Raw genomic sequence first — 13,062 nt, 5'->3', positions numbered from 1 at the left:
ATCCCTTATCCCCTGTTATTAGGGCAAGATTGTTCAACTGTGTGACTGTAATATACCAAGCAGATTAAATACCTTCTCCTCTATGGGGTCTTTTTATTGTTCCTCCCCATTTTTCAGTCTCCCCATCCCACACTTAAAAGTACTTTCTTCTACACACACATGCACACACACACACACACACAGAGGAACTTGACGTGGTGCCTCAAAGCCAAGAATTGTGTTTGTGTTTTGTGTCTGATCTATTCTAGTGTTCTGTCTGTAGGTCACTGGGCAAGTCATTTAAGAGTATAGTGTCCCAAGCAGCTAACTATAAGCTGCAGAAAGAAAATGTGCTCATTTACAATTCTGGAGAGAGATGAATGAAGTCATAGGTCCAGTCCTTATTCTATGTGTGTGTGTATGTGTGTGCATATATGTATGCAAGTATATATGCATGTATATTTATGCTTTGTATTCACTTACCTGTGGTTTATGCTGTTTTCCCAAAAATAGAATATAAGGACCCTTAGGGAAGACCCTCCTTCATTTTTTATCATTCCAATGAGTATGTAGTATAGTGCCTGACACTTAACAAAGGCTTGAGGAAGAAAGGAAGGAAGGGAAGGAAGGGAAGGAAGGATGAAGGGAAAGAAAAAGGAAGGAAGGAGGTACAGAAGGAAAAAGGGAAGGCAAGAAGGAAAACAGGAAAGCAGGAAGGGAGGAAAGAAGGCAGGTAGGCAGGAAGAAAGGAAGGAAGGAAGGAAGGAAAGTAGAAAAAAGAAAGGGAAATAATTATGGCTTTAAGTAATTTTTATGGCCATTTTTATATGTTTCTATTAAGTATCACTGTCATTGGATTGAAAACACACAGAAATTAACTGATAGGAACACATTTACATTAATTGGAATAAAATACAAATGTTTCAAGAATTGTCATTTAGTAAATCTTTGCTGAAAAGATATTTTTATATATCAATGTGAGCGATTTGACTACAGGACAAAAACTAAATACTAGTATTCTTTTAGAATATAAAATACTTGTTTTCCTATAATCCCATACTGATTTTTTTACATACAGTTCTATAATGTTAAATTATTTGAAAAATAGCAATAAGAAAATTAAAAGATTAAAAAGTCATTGATTATTCTACATTGAATATGTAAGTAGTAGGTTCAATATAGCTATTTGTTTAGAGCAAAATTCTCTAGTTTTATTCATCCCAGTAGGCACTATTAAATTTAAATATTATTTTTAAATTGACCCAAATATCTAAAGAACACACCATATGCAAGATTGATTTTTATTAATAAGAACAACAATTATAATTATTACTATTATAGTTACGAAGTGCTTGATGATTACCAAATACTTTACATACATAATTTTCTTTGATCTTTATAACAACTCTGTAAGGTAGGTAGACTATCTACTGAGAACAAGAGGGTGGAAATTATTGGTTTAAGGAGAAAAGACAGGGTTCAGAACAGCAGTTCTTGGAAATATGATAAAGACAATCATTCAAAAGACAAGAAATCATTCAGCCTACACTATATGTCAGGTCTGGGGCTGGTTCTAGGAATACAATGAAAAATGAAATGTCTCCTTCCCTCAGGGAGCATACATTGAATTGGGCATCCAGGACCCCATTAGTGTGACTAATGAATCTCCCTGAAGTGGTAGCTTAAATTCAAAATGGCACTATTCAAAGGTATAATTATGTAAAATATGGTAATTAGTTCTAGCTCAATGGAAATAGTAAATCAAATTTGAATAATGGAGCCACTTTAGAGGATTCATCATTTTGAGTAATGTGTACCCAGGCCACACACACACACACACACACACACAAACACACACATATGTATGTTTATATGTATGCATATCGATGTATGCAAATGAAAACCCATAGAAATAAAAAGTAATTTGCAAGTGGGGTGGGGGGGTCTACTAGATGAATTAATCAGGGAAAACTCTTGTTTAGTTGGTGGCGCTTTAGGTTTGAAGCCAGTAAAGAATGTAAAGTAGCAGGAGGGGAGAAGGAAAGAAAGAGAGAAAGATAAAAAAGGAGGAAAGAAGGAAGGAAGGAAGGAAAGAAGGAAGGAAGGTCTACTTGACTTCTATATAATTGATGGTTTTGTTTTTGTTTTTGTTTGTTTTATAGACGGTTGTTTGCATGCTTCCTTCCATATTAGACTGTGAGCTACTTGAAAGCAGGAACTTTTGGGGGGGAGGGGAGAGGGGGTTTCTTTTATTCCCACTGCTTAGTTCAGTGCCTAGCTCATAGGTTCTTAGTAAAAGCTTCTTGGCTTTTAAAAAGAAAAAGGAAGATATTCATAATAGAGATTCACATTTTCCACTCTCTATTCTGTTGCATATATGGAAGTGCTCATTGTGATTGATGTTTATGAAGTTCAGATTTTTTTTTAAGAGTTAAGGATGACCATAAGGTTGCAAACCTAGATGACTAGAAGATTAGTAGTGCCCCTGACAAAGACAAGGAAGTTAAGAAAAGAGGTGGATTCAAGGGGAAAGTTCTGTTTTAGACATGTTGAGTTTGAGATATCTGTGTGATGTCCATCAGTATGTCTCTAATTAATTAGCATCTAGTAATAAATGACTGGAGCTCAATAGAAAGACTAGAGCTTGGAAATAGATGTATGTCATTTGCACAGTGAAGATAATTGAACCCATGAAAGCTGATGAGATCACCTATGCAGAGAACATAGAAAAAGAAGAGAATGAGACCAGAACCAAGACTTGAGATATACCCACAGTTAGGCAGCAGAGTGTGGTTGACGATCAAGCAATGGGGACTAAGAGCAGGTCAGACAGGTTGGAGGAGAACTCCTCAGAGAGGAGAAAAGATACAAAAGGTGATCAGCAATATCAGATTCTACAGAGAGTTTAAGAAAGATGAGCAACAAGGATGTGTAGATGCAGACACCATTGGTAACTTTGAGGAAAGCGGTTTCAAATGAGAAGTAAGAGTAGAGAAATTGGAACCAATTTCTATTGGTTCTTTTTCTATCAATATGATTGCGAACAGGAGGAAAGATAGAGAATGAGAGCTTAAGCGAAAGGTAGATTCAAATGAAGATTTTATTTTTAGTTAGTTTTTTGTTTTGTTTTGTTTTTGAAGTAGAGTACTACTCAGACATGTTGGTTGGCAACATGGAAGGAAACAGTATGCAGGGTAAAGTTTGAAGATTAAAGAGTCGTGATTATTGGAAGGTCAATTTGTTAGAAAAGATTAAAAAGGGATAGGATCAAGGGTACACTTAGAGGAACTGGGCTTTGACAAGCAGAAAGGACTATCAAAGATTGGAAAAAAGGAAGAAGAAACAGAAAATAATAACAGAGGTTCTGACATATGGAGTAGAGGGAAAAAATCTCATAAAAGTAACATGTGAGTCAAAGTCATCAGCTGAAGTGTGTGGAATAGTATGTAAGGTTTAACGAGATAAATAGATACAGAAAATTCATTCTAAGGAATACAGAATCATATCAATTAGGAATAAATAAAAAGATCTCCTTGCTTTAAGTACTCTCTGAAGGTCAAGAGTATAAAACTGCATTTCATTATACAGACACACATTACATATAGGTTTCTTCCAAAAGTTTTTTTCTTCTAGGAAGTCTAAGAAGAGGAGGTTAGAGTTAATCAGAGTGGGAGATTTGAATAAGTAAATTACTGTCCAGGTACTGAGTTTAGAAAAAAAAAGTATCAAATATTTTGGATAGGCTTGTTTGAAACAGAAAAATCCCCATTGGATCAGTTATATAAAAAATGTTATATAAAAGCAATTTACTCAAAATATGTTGATGCGTACCTTCTATCCATCAACTTCAGACAATTCACCATATATCTTCTCACTGCTGCCCGCCCCACCTTATCGTCTAGAATAGCACTCTTAGGACACTGCCTCCAAAGACCATGCCTCTGTCTGGGGGAGGAGTTAATCCACTCAGCCTTGGAAATCTGCCCTGGGCCAGAACTGACCTGATTGGTAAAACACTGCAGATACTTCACCCATCAAACCTAACACACTAAGTTTCAAATCATATCCATTCCAGGCATTTTGCCATTGTGTGTATTTAAGTCCTCTCCTGACTCCAGTGCACTTTCCACCCCCTGTTCTATGAACAGTAACCATATCAGGACTTGGAGGCAGCTATGTGGTAAGAGGGTGGAATGCTTAGTCTAGAGTCAGGAGGACCTGCATTCAAATCCCATCTCAGATACTAACTGTGTGACCTTTGGCAAGATATGTAACCTTTGTCTGCCTCAGTTTCCTCAACTATAAAATGGGGATAATGATAGCACTTACCTCCCAAGGTTGTTATAAGGATCAAATAAGATAATAATGGTAAAGCCCTTACACATTGCCTGGCACATAGCAGGTGCTTAATAAATATTTATTCTCTTCTCTTCTTTCTCTCCCACTTCTATTGCTCTATTCACCATCCCTATAACTATCCAGACTAAATACCCCCTTTCCTGGCCATAAGTCCCCTATATATGTTTTCTTACTCCATTGGTATGTTTACTCTATTGGTAAGCCTGTTGAGAGCAGGGACTGTCTCACTTTTGTATTTGTATCCTCAGTGCCTAGAAAAGTCTTGACACACATTAGATACTTAAATGATTTTTTCATTCCTTCATTCATCTTTTAAAATAGCCAGTAGTACTTCCAGATTTAAGCATTTAGAACAAAGCAAAGATGCATAAATGCAAAGTAAAGATAATACTCTATTTGCCATCTTCCCATTACACTTCTTATGTTGTATAAATTACCATTGGAAAGGATAGGACTGCACCTGTGACTTTGTCAGCATAGGGAACCTCCATGAGGAAACACCTTCTATTAATATAGATCAGAACTTCTCAGTAATTTGGAGTCTTAGAGAGTTTAATGAAACACCAAGAGTTTAAGTAGCTTGCCTATGTTCACACAGCCAGTGGGTATTACAAAGACAACCAGGGTCCAGGTCTTCCTGAATCCCAGACTGCCTTTCTATCCACTAAACCACATTTATCAATATCTAACATATTTATGAAATTGCCAGATCACAGATCATCAGAGTTGGATGGGATTTCAGAAATCATCTAATGTAAGCCATTATCTGAAGAGAAATTCTCTCTATCACCTCCCTGACAAATGATTAACCAGCCTTTGCTTCAAGACCTCTAGGGATCCCAACAGCGTGCAATATCCCATTTTGCTTTGGGATAGCTCTCAGTGTTAGGAGGGTAGATTGCTTACATCAAAGCGGAATCTGGTTCTCTGAAACTTCACCTTGTTACTCTTTCCACTCTGGGGAAAAGTAGAACAAGTCTATCCCACTTCCTCACAGTAGTCCTTTAAATACTTGAAGAAAAGTATCCTATCTCCTTTGAGTCTTCCTTCCTGTCCTTTCATCCTTTCATTGACTCCCAAGGATCAACAACAGTCAGCAGTTTCAGTATGTTCCAGCTTTTCCTGCAGAGGTTTTGTTTTTGTTTTTTTGCCTCTACTTGTTTGTTTGTTTGTTTGTTTGTTTGTTTTCCAAATGAGCAGAGATTGTCACCGTTGTAGCCAGCTCAATACTGTTCGAGACCCTGGTCTCTGAATTCATACCTCAAAATGCCTTCAGGTCCTTCTCTGACTCTGTCCCCTACCACCATTGCATCACTGCCACTGCTCTTGATGTTACTAGAAACCCATGGAGAAGGATGCCACAGCCTCAACCTAATCTACCCCAGAAATTCTGATAAATTCAGCACCTTGGAGAGTGAAAAGAAAATGTCTGTCAGGTTCTACAATTCTCTGAATTAAAGTTAGATTTTGGAGTCTTTCCCTATACTCAGTTTGAATCTATTTGATCACCTGGTTTGATCACATTATGATGACTTTTGCTTCTTTCTCATTATGTCAGAAGAGCAACCTCTAGAAGCAAAAGCTCTGAGTTCGTGTGCTGCCACTGAGCCATATTGCCAATGTAACCCTTAGCAAGTCATTGAACCTGTCAATGAATGTCCTAGGCAACTCTAAAATCATAAACTGCAAAACAGTTGATGGGTATTGATAGAAAGAGTTTTCTCACTGGGAGTTTCTTGAATCAGCAAAATAGGGAACAAAGCAAAACAAAACCACAAGATGTGGATAATGAATGCCTAGGTTTTTCTTCACTCTCTCTGTCATTCATTACTTCTGTCCCATCTGTTTCTTCAGACATTTACCTCTCTCTGCCTGATGTTCACTTTGGAAACATTATCCAAATTTACAAATCTAGTTTTTCACTGCAAAAAAAAAAGAAAGAAAGAAAATGAAAAGTTCACAAATAATACTTCAAGTTGTTATTTTTATAGCACTTAAAATAAATTAGTCCTGCTTTAAAAAAAAGAGGAAAAAAGATAACTTAAAAAGATTGTCATTTAAACTTGTTATAACCATTTACCTAAGGACATGGTGACATTGACTGTGATGATATTAGTAACTGTGTAAGAGATTTAAAATTTACATAACATATTTGAATTATCAACTAATGCCTCTAAAGGTTTTTGGGGATATTTTAAATGATCAACAGGACATATTCAAAATAAAATCTGAATATGCTCAAGTCTTGTTTTAGTGTATGCTCAATACATATTTATTGAACTAATTTGGAATATTGGGCACAATATTATTTTCTGGTTTAGTCCATGTTTTCCTTTACTGACAAGAAAACTTATGGATATCATAAGGTTAAAGGCTTTTAATTGTGGGCATTTAATGCCTGTTTTTAAAATGTCATCAAATAGATAATGCACACAATTCTTTATAAGCTTCTTTCATTAACCAAAGCTTTTCAGGTATTTTAAAGAGATTAGTGAATAGCATAAAAATATAGTATACATTCATGTGCAAAAAGGTTATGTAAGTTTTGTTCCTCACATAAAAATATATCCAGTTCAAATGTGGTCTGTGATACTTACTAGCTGGGTGACCCTGGGAAAGTCATTTAACCCTGTTTACCTGAGTTTTCTCATCTGTAAAATGAGCTGGTGAAGAAAATGGCAAAAATGTTCCAGTATCTTTGCCAAGAAAACCCCAAACAGGGTGATGAAGGGTCAGATATGAGTGAACGACTGAACAACAGATAACGTTCATTCATAAGCAACTCATTTTTCCTACTTAAGTATCTGTATGTGATATTTTTAAAACTTCAGAAAGTGGAAAAGGTTATTTGAATACAAGTCCTTAAAATGGAAATAAGTTGGTAGATCAATATTTCCATTACAAAGCAATAAAAAGAACATCTTTAATGTGGTAGTCTGGAGAAAAGTTTAAAAAAGAAAACTGAAAACCCACTCCACAAGGTACATTTCTACCAGGAAGCCAGTTACCTTCTCTCAGGTCCAAGGAGAAAGACTGGCACTACACAGATGCTGATCCTGTTGGTAAGACCATACACATTTTCTCTGTAACTTCTCACAGTTTCCACTGCTCTACTGAGAAACCTGGTTCTCTCCCTTTGTCCTTGGGATTCATGATGAGAGATAAAGGACCGAAGAAATTCTGTCCATTAAAAACTTCTTAACAAATTGTACCAAGTGTCACCTTGCAGTTTTCCTTTCTAGAGAGGCAATTTACACTTGTGCTTATCCCTTTTTGTAATTCACTCTCTTTTAGCCAGGGAGATTTAATGAATAATAGTGACATCCCTTATGCTAGAAAAAGCTATTCTTTGCCACAACAAAAGCACAGGATTCATTTTAAGGACAAAGATATAATTTCAGATCAGAATACAATTAAGATACAGTTGGATCTATGTTTCTTTTTGTTGTTGTTATCCTTTGGAAATTAGATATAAATGTTGAAACTCAATACAACAAAAAAAGGTACTCCCACAAAGAATAATCAATGGTCATTAAAGCTTCATAAAATGTATATGAATAGGAAAGTCATAGAACATAGTAGCTTATATTTAAAACGGGAAGGGATGTTAGAGATCCTCTCAGCAAACTCCCTTAATTCAGAGATGAGTTCAGAAATTAGAGAAATTAAATGACTTGTTCAAAGTCAAACAATTCAAGTGACAGAGATTTGAACCCAGATCTTCTTACTCCTAAATCCAGATTTTTATTCTAGCTGCACCAGATCTGTGGAGAAGAATCCCTATTATCACCAGGAATGCACTTATAAGTGAATAGGTGTATTTATAATCTAGTTTTTAAATATTTAATGTGTCTTTTCATTTTAATTTTGATAGTCAAGTTGGTATCTATGATATGAGCAAATAAAAGAGACACATGCAGTTATTCTCATTGATTGTTATGAGGTAGGTTCAAAATCGCATATTGCTGTATTTTAAAAATTAAACAGCCTTGGTGGGTGGAGCCAAGATGGTGGAGGGAAAGCAGTGACTTGTTTAAGCTCTCCCCCCAAACCCTTCCAAATACCTATAGAAAATGGCTCTAAACAAATTCTAAAGCAGCAGAACCCACAAAAAAACAGAATGAAACAAATTTCTAGCCGAAGACAGCCTGGATGGTTGATCAGAAAGGTATATCACTCCAGGCTGGGAGAGGAGCGCAATTTGGCATGGGCGCACAGGCCATAGCGAACCTGGAGCAGGCTTCAGAGGGCTGAATTGCTGGCAGATGTGGCAGTTTCCAGACTTCTAAACCCATGAATGCCAAAGACAACTTAGAAGGTCAGTGGGAAAAGTCTGTGACTGCGGTGAGAGAAGGAGCTAGGTCTCAGCCACCCTTGGGGCCACGGCTGTTTCCTGAGCTTCCAGCCCACAGACCGAGGGAGAATCAAGTGGCTGATCAGAGGGGGATTGCAGGGATCTTTTTGCCAGTGCTGAGGCAGGAATCTCTTGCTTTACCAGTGCTTGGATCTGGGTCACAGTTCTGAGGGGTGGTCCTGGGGTGAGGAGGAATGCTGGTGTGGTGAAGCTTGTTGCAGTGGTGCAGAGAAAATACCTCTCCCCTTATCATAGCACCTTGGAAGAAGTGAAAATTTTCAGGTCCCTAGAACTATCTCTGAAAATAGCTAGACACACCCCCAAAGCTTGGGACAGTACATTCTCCACATTGGAAACAGACTTTTACCTTAACAAAGAGTTTAAAACTAAAGTAACTGGCCGGGATCATGAGTAAGCAGAGCAAAAAGAGTCAGACTATATTATCTTACTTTGGTGACAAAGAAGATCAAAACATACAACCAGAAGAAGACAACAAAGCCAAAGCTCCTACATCTAAACCCTCCAAGAAAAATATGAATCAGTCCCAGGCCTTGGAAGAGCTCAAAAGGGATGTTGAGAAGCAAGTAAGAGAAGTAGAGGCAAAATTGAGAGTTTTGCAAAAAAATCATGAAAAACAAGTCGACAGCTTGCTAAAGGAGACCCAAAAAATACTGAAGAAAATAACACCTTAAAAAATAGCCTAACCCAAATGGCAAAAGAGGTACAAAAAGCCAATGAGGAGAAGAATGCCCTAAAAAGCAAAATTGGCCAAATGGAAAAGGAAGTCCAAAAGCTTACTGAAGAAAATGCTTCCTTAACAATTGGAATAGAGCAATTGGAAGCTAGTGACTTGATGAGAAATCAAGAAACTATAAAACAAATCCAAAAGAATGAAAAATTAGAAAACAATGTGAAATATCTCATTGGAAAAACAACTGACCTGGAAAATAGATCCAGGAGAGAGAATTTAAAAATTATTGGACTATCTGAAAGCCATGATCAAAAAAAGAGCCTAGACATCATCTTTCAAGAAATTATCAAGGAAAACTGCCCTGGTATTTTAGAACAGAGGACAAAATAGAAATTGAAAGAATCCACCAATCACCACCTCAAAGAGATCCCCAAAGGAAAACTCCTAGGAATATTGTAGCCAAATTCCAGAGTTCCCAGGTCAAGGAGAAAATATTACAAGCAGCCAGAAAGAAACAATTCAAGTATTGTGGAAACACAATCAGGATAACACAAGATTTAGCTGCTTCTACATTAAGGGACTGCAGGGCATGGAATATAATATTCCGGAGGGCAAAGGAGATAGGATTACAACCAAGAATCACCTACCCAGAAAAACTGAGTATAATCCTGCAGGGGGAAAAATGGTCATTTAGTGAAATAGAGGACTTGCAAGCATTCTTGATGAAAAGACCAGAGCTGAATAGAAAATTTGATTTTCAAATACAAGACTCAAGTGGAACATGAACAGGTAAACAGGAAAGAGGACATCATAAGAGACTTATTAAGGTTGAACTGTTTACATTCCTGCATGGAAAGATGATATTTGTAACTCATGAGACCTTTGTCAGTATTAGGGTAGTTGGAGGGGAAAAAATTATATGTACATATATATAGATATTGATTGATAGATAGATAGATAGATAGATAGATAGATAGATAGATAGATAGATAGATAAATAGATAGAGGGCACAGGGTAAGTTGAAAATGAAGGGGTCATATCTGGAGAATAAAATTAAGGGTGAGAGAGGATTTTACTAAGAGAAGGAGAAAGGGAGAGGTAGAACGGGGTAAATTATCTCACAAAAAAAAACAGAAAAGAAAAGGCTCTTAACAGTGGAGGGGAAACAGGGGAAGGTGAGAGGGAATGAGTGAATCTTATTCTCATAGAATTTGACTTAAGGAGGGAATAACATACACACTCAGTTGGGTATGGAAATCTGTCTTACCCTACAGGAAAATGGGGGGGGGAGGGGACAAGAGAGTAGGGGGATGATAGAGAAGAGGGCAGATTGGGAGAGGGGGTAATCAGAAGCAAATACTTCTGAGGAGGGACAGGGTCAAAAGAAAGAATAGAATAAATGGGGGGGTGGGATAGGATTAAGGGAAATAGAGTTAGTTTTTCTCCACATGTCTACCATGGAAGTGTTTTGCATAATTGCACATGTATAGCTTGCCTTTTCAATGAGGGTGGGTGGGAAGGGAGGAAGGGAGAAAATTTGGAACCCAAAGTTTTAAAAACACATGTTTAAAAAAAAATGTTTTCACATGCAACTGGGAAATAAGAAATACAGGAAATGGGGTACAGAAATCCATCCTGCCCTACAGGAAAATTGAAGGGGAAGGGCATAAGAGAAGCAGGGGGAGAGATAGAAGAGAAGGCAGTCTAGGGGAAGGGGTATTCAGAATGCATGTCATCTTGGGGTGGGGGGAGGGGCAAGATGGGCTGAAAATTTGAAACTCAAAGTCTTGTGGAAGTAAATGTTGAAAACAAAAAATAAATAAAAAGTGTGTGTGTGTTTGTGCACACACATAAACACATATGAAAAAAATTAACAACCTTAATTAAACTTAAAAAAAAACCCACAATTCTTGATGTTTCCTTACTTAGGTATGCATGCGGACATACACAAACATGTTTCAGGTCTAAGTAAGAAACAGCAATTTAAATTATACTTGTTTTTATTCAGTTCTCAGTATCTTCAATTTGATGAACAATTATGAAAGTCTAGAGGCTTAGTGTTAATGATTATATATCCCATAGTGACTTATGGTTTACTGAGAACCTCTTTACAACAGCCATATATACAGATATAACATATAACAAATGGAATATGTGTCTCTATATATATGCACATGTGTGTGCATGCACATTTTATATATACATATATTGCATGCACATATATTCCATCTTAGATAACCATATGTGTATATATGCAAATATATGTGTGAATATATGTGTGTGTTTATACATTTCTATATTCTATGTCATTTTCACCATATCTTCTCAATGTCATTGAGACAATAAATCTGATCTTAGCGATGATCCATAATGTGAACATAATGTGGCTTAGAGGCACAGTGGTTTGGGTGGCAGTGTTTTCATTTTAATTTTTACTTACCTGCAGCCTAATTTCCTCATCTTATTTATTTGCAGCCTTGGTCTATGTTAATTTTCAAGGGTTCATATTTACTGATGACATTAAGAGAAAAATGAATAGATGGGGATGAAAATAGATTACCACAGCAATGCCCATGAGGGAGGGTTGCCCTTCATGTTTGAGATGCACCTCATTGTCTAATTTTCCATTAAGGCCCAATTACTATTTAATTTTCCTTGTTTAGTTTTAAAAATATTTTTTTCTATCTTTGGAATATCATCACAAAATGGTGAAACTGCAAAAACAAAAGAGGATCAATAATTCAACATCCTATTTTTCACTCCCATATTGTGAGAAAATGATGGAGAAACTTAGCCTAAACCTCATCCCTGTTCAGGGAATGTTTAACTAATTAGGTGCACACAGATTCAGTTTCTTTATAGCAGAGACCTCAAGTGAATTTTACATGGAATGAAATTTAAAATCTGCATCAGGTGCTATGGTCAACATGCACATATCTCATTCTTCTCTACCCCACCCCACTCCCCTACCCTCTAAACAGTGTATCTTCTATTTGGATTTCAGTCAGCCAGATGGCAGAGAAGATTTTAATACATACTTGGAAGAAGTACTTTCATGTGTGAAATATTGATTTATAGAAAACAGTCCAATGTGTCTTGCATCAGTTAACATAATTAGTACAGGGGGAAAATTAATGCATCATGTCAAGAGAGAACATTGCACTAGTAAAATATCACCAGTCCCTCTTTAAAGATTACTTACCTTGAGGGTGTTTATTTTTCTAAATGTTTTAATGTCACAGAGGGTAATAAATATAACAATTGAACCCATAGTTTTTTGTTTTAATTGCAGAGATTATTTGATTGTTCAGCTGGTTTTTGCATGGCTAAGCAGAGCTAGGCAGGAATGTTGAATATATTCTTTAAAAAGAGCAATAACGTACTTGAAATTCAATATGAACGAATTTAGTCAACTCAAACTTTTCATGTAATCAATCTCTGATTGCATCAGTATAGGTAACTCCTACCACTGAAACCCTCCTAAGAATTAGTAAAGAAATTCTGTGTAGTTAGGTGAATCGCATAGATGCTAAATGTCTTGCCTAGGGTCACACACACATTAAGTATCAGAAAGGCATTAAACAGCTAGAGTGAACCTGAAATATTTTTATTGTGTTATTATGTTATTTCAAAATTGAATTATTATTAGATATCTCTAACTGAATTATTATTAGATTA

At 36.4% G+C, this 13,062-nt stretch overlaps 1 protein-coding gene across 1 annotated transcript in view; it reads right to left on the bottom strand.

Annotated features, from left to right (window-relative positions):
• CNBD1 (cyclic nucleotide binding domain containing 1) overlaps window positions 1–13,062 on the bottom strand; it is a 519,625-nt gene that overhangs the window by 50,545 nt on the left and 456,018 nt on the right. The window lies entirely within an intron of this gene.

Source organism: Vombatus ursinus, unplaced genomic scaffold, assembly GCF_900497805.2.
Source record: "Vombatus ursinus unplaced genomic scaffold, bare-nosed wombat genome assembly UNPS02000577.1, whole genome shotgun sequence".
In the NCBI taxonomy this organism is placed as follows: Eukaryota; Metazoa; Chordata; class Mammalia; order Diprotodontia; family Vombatidae; genus Vombatus; species Vombatus ursinus.
The sequence above is the reverse complement of the archived record's forward strand: the minus strand, read 5'-3'. Positions and strand labels throughout refer to the sequence as shown.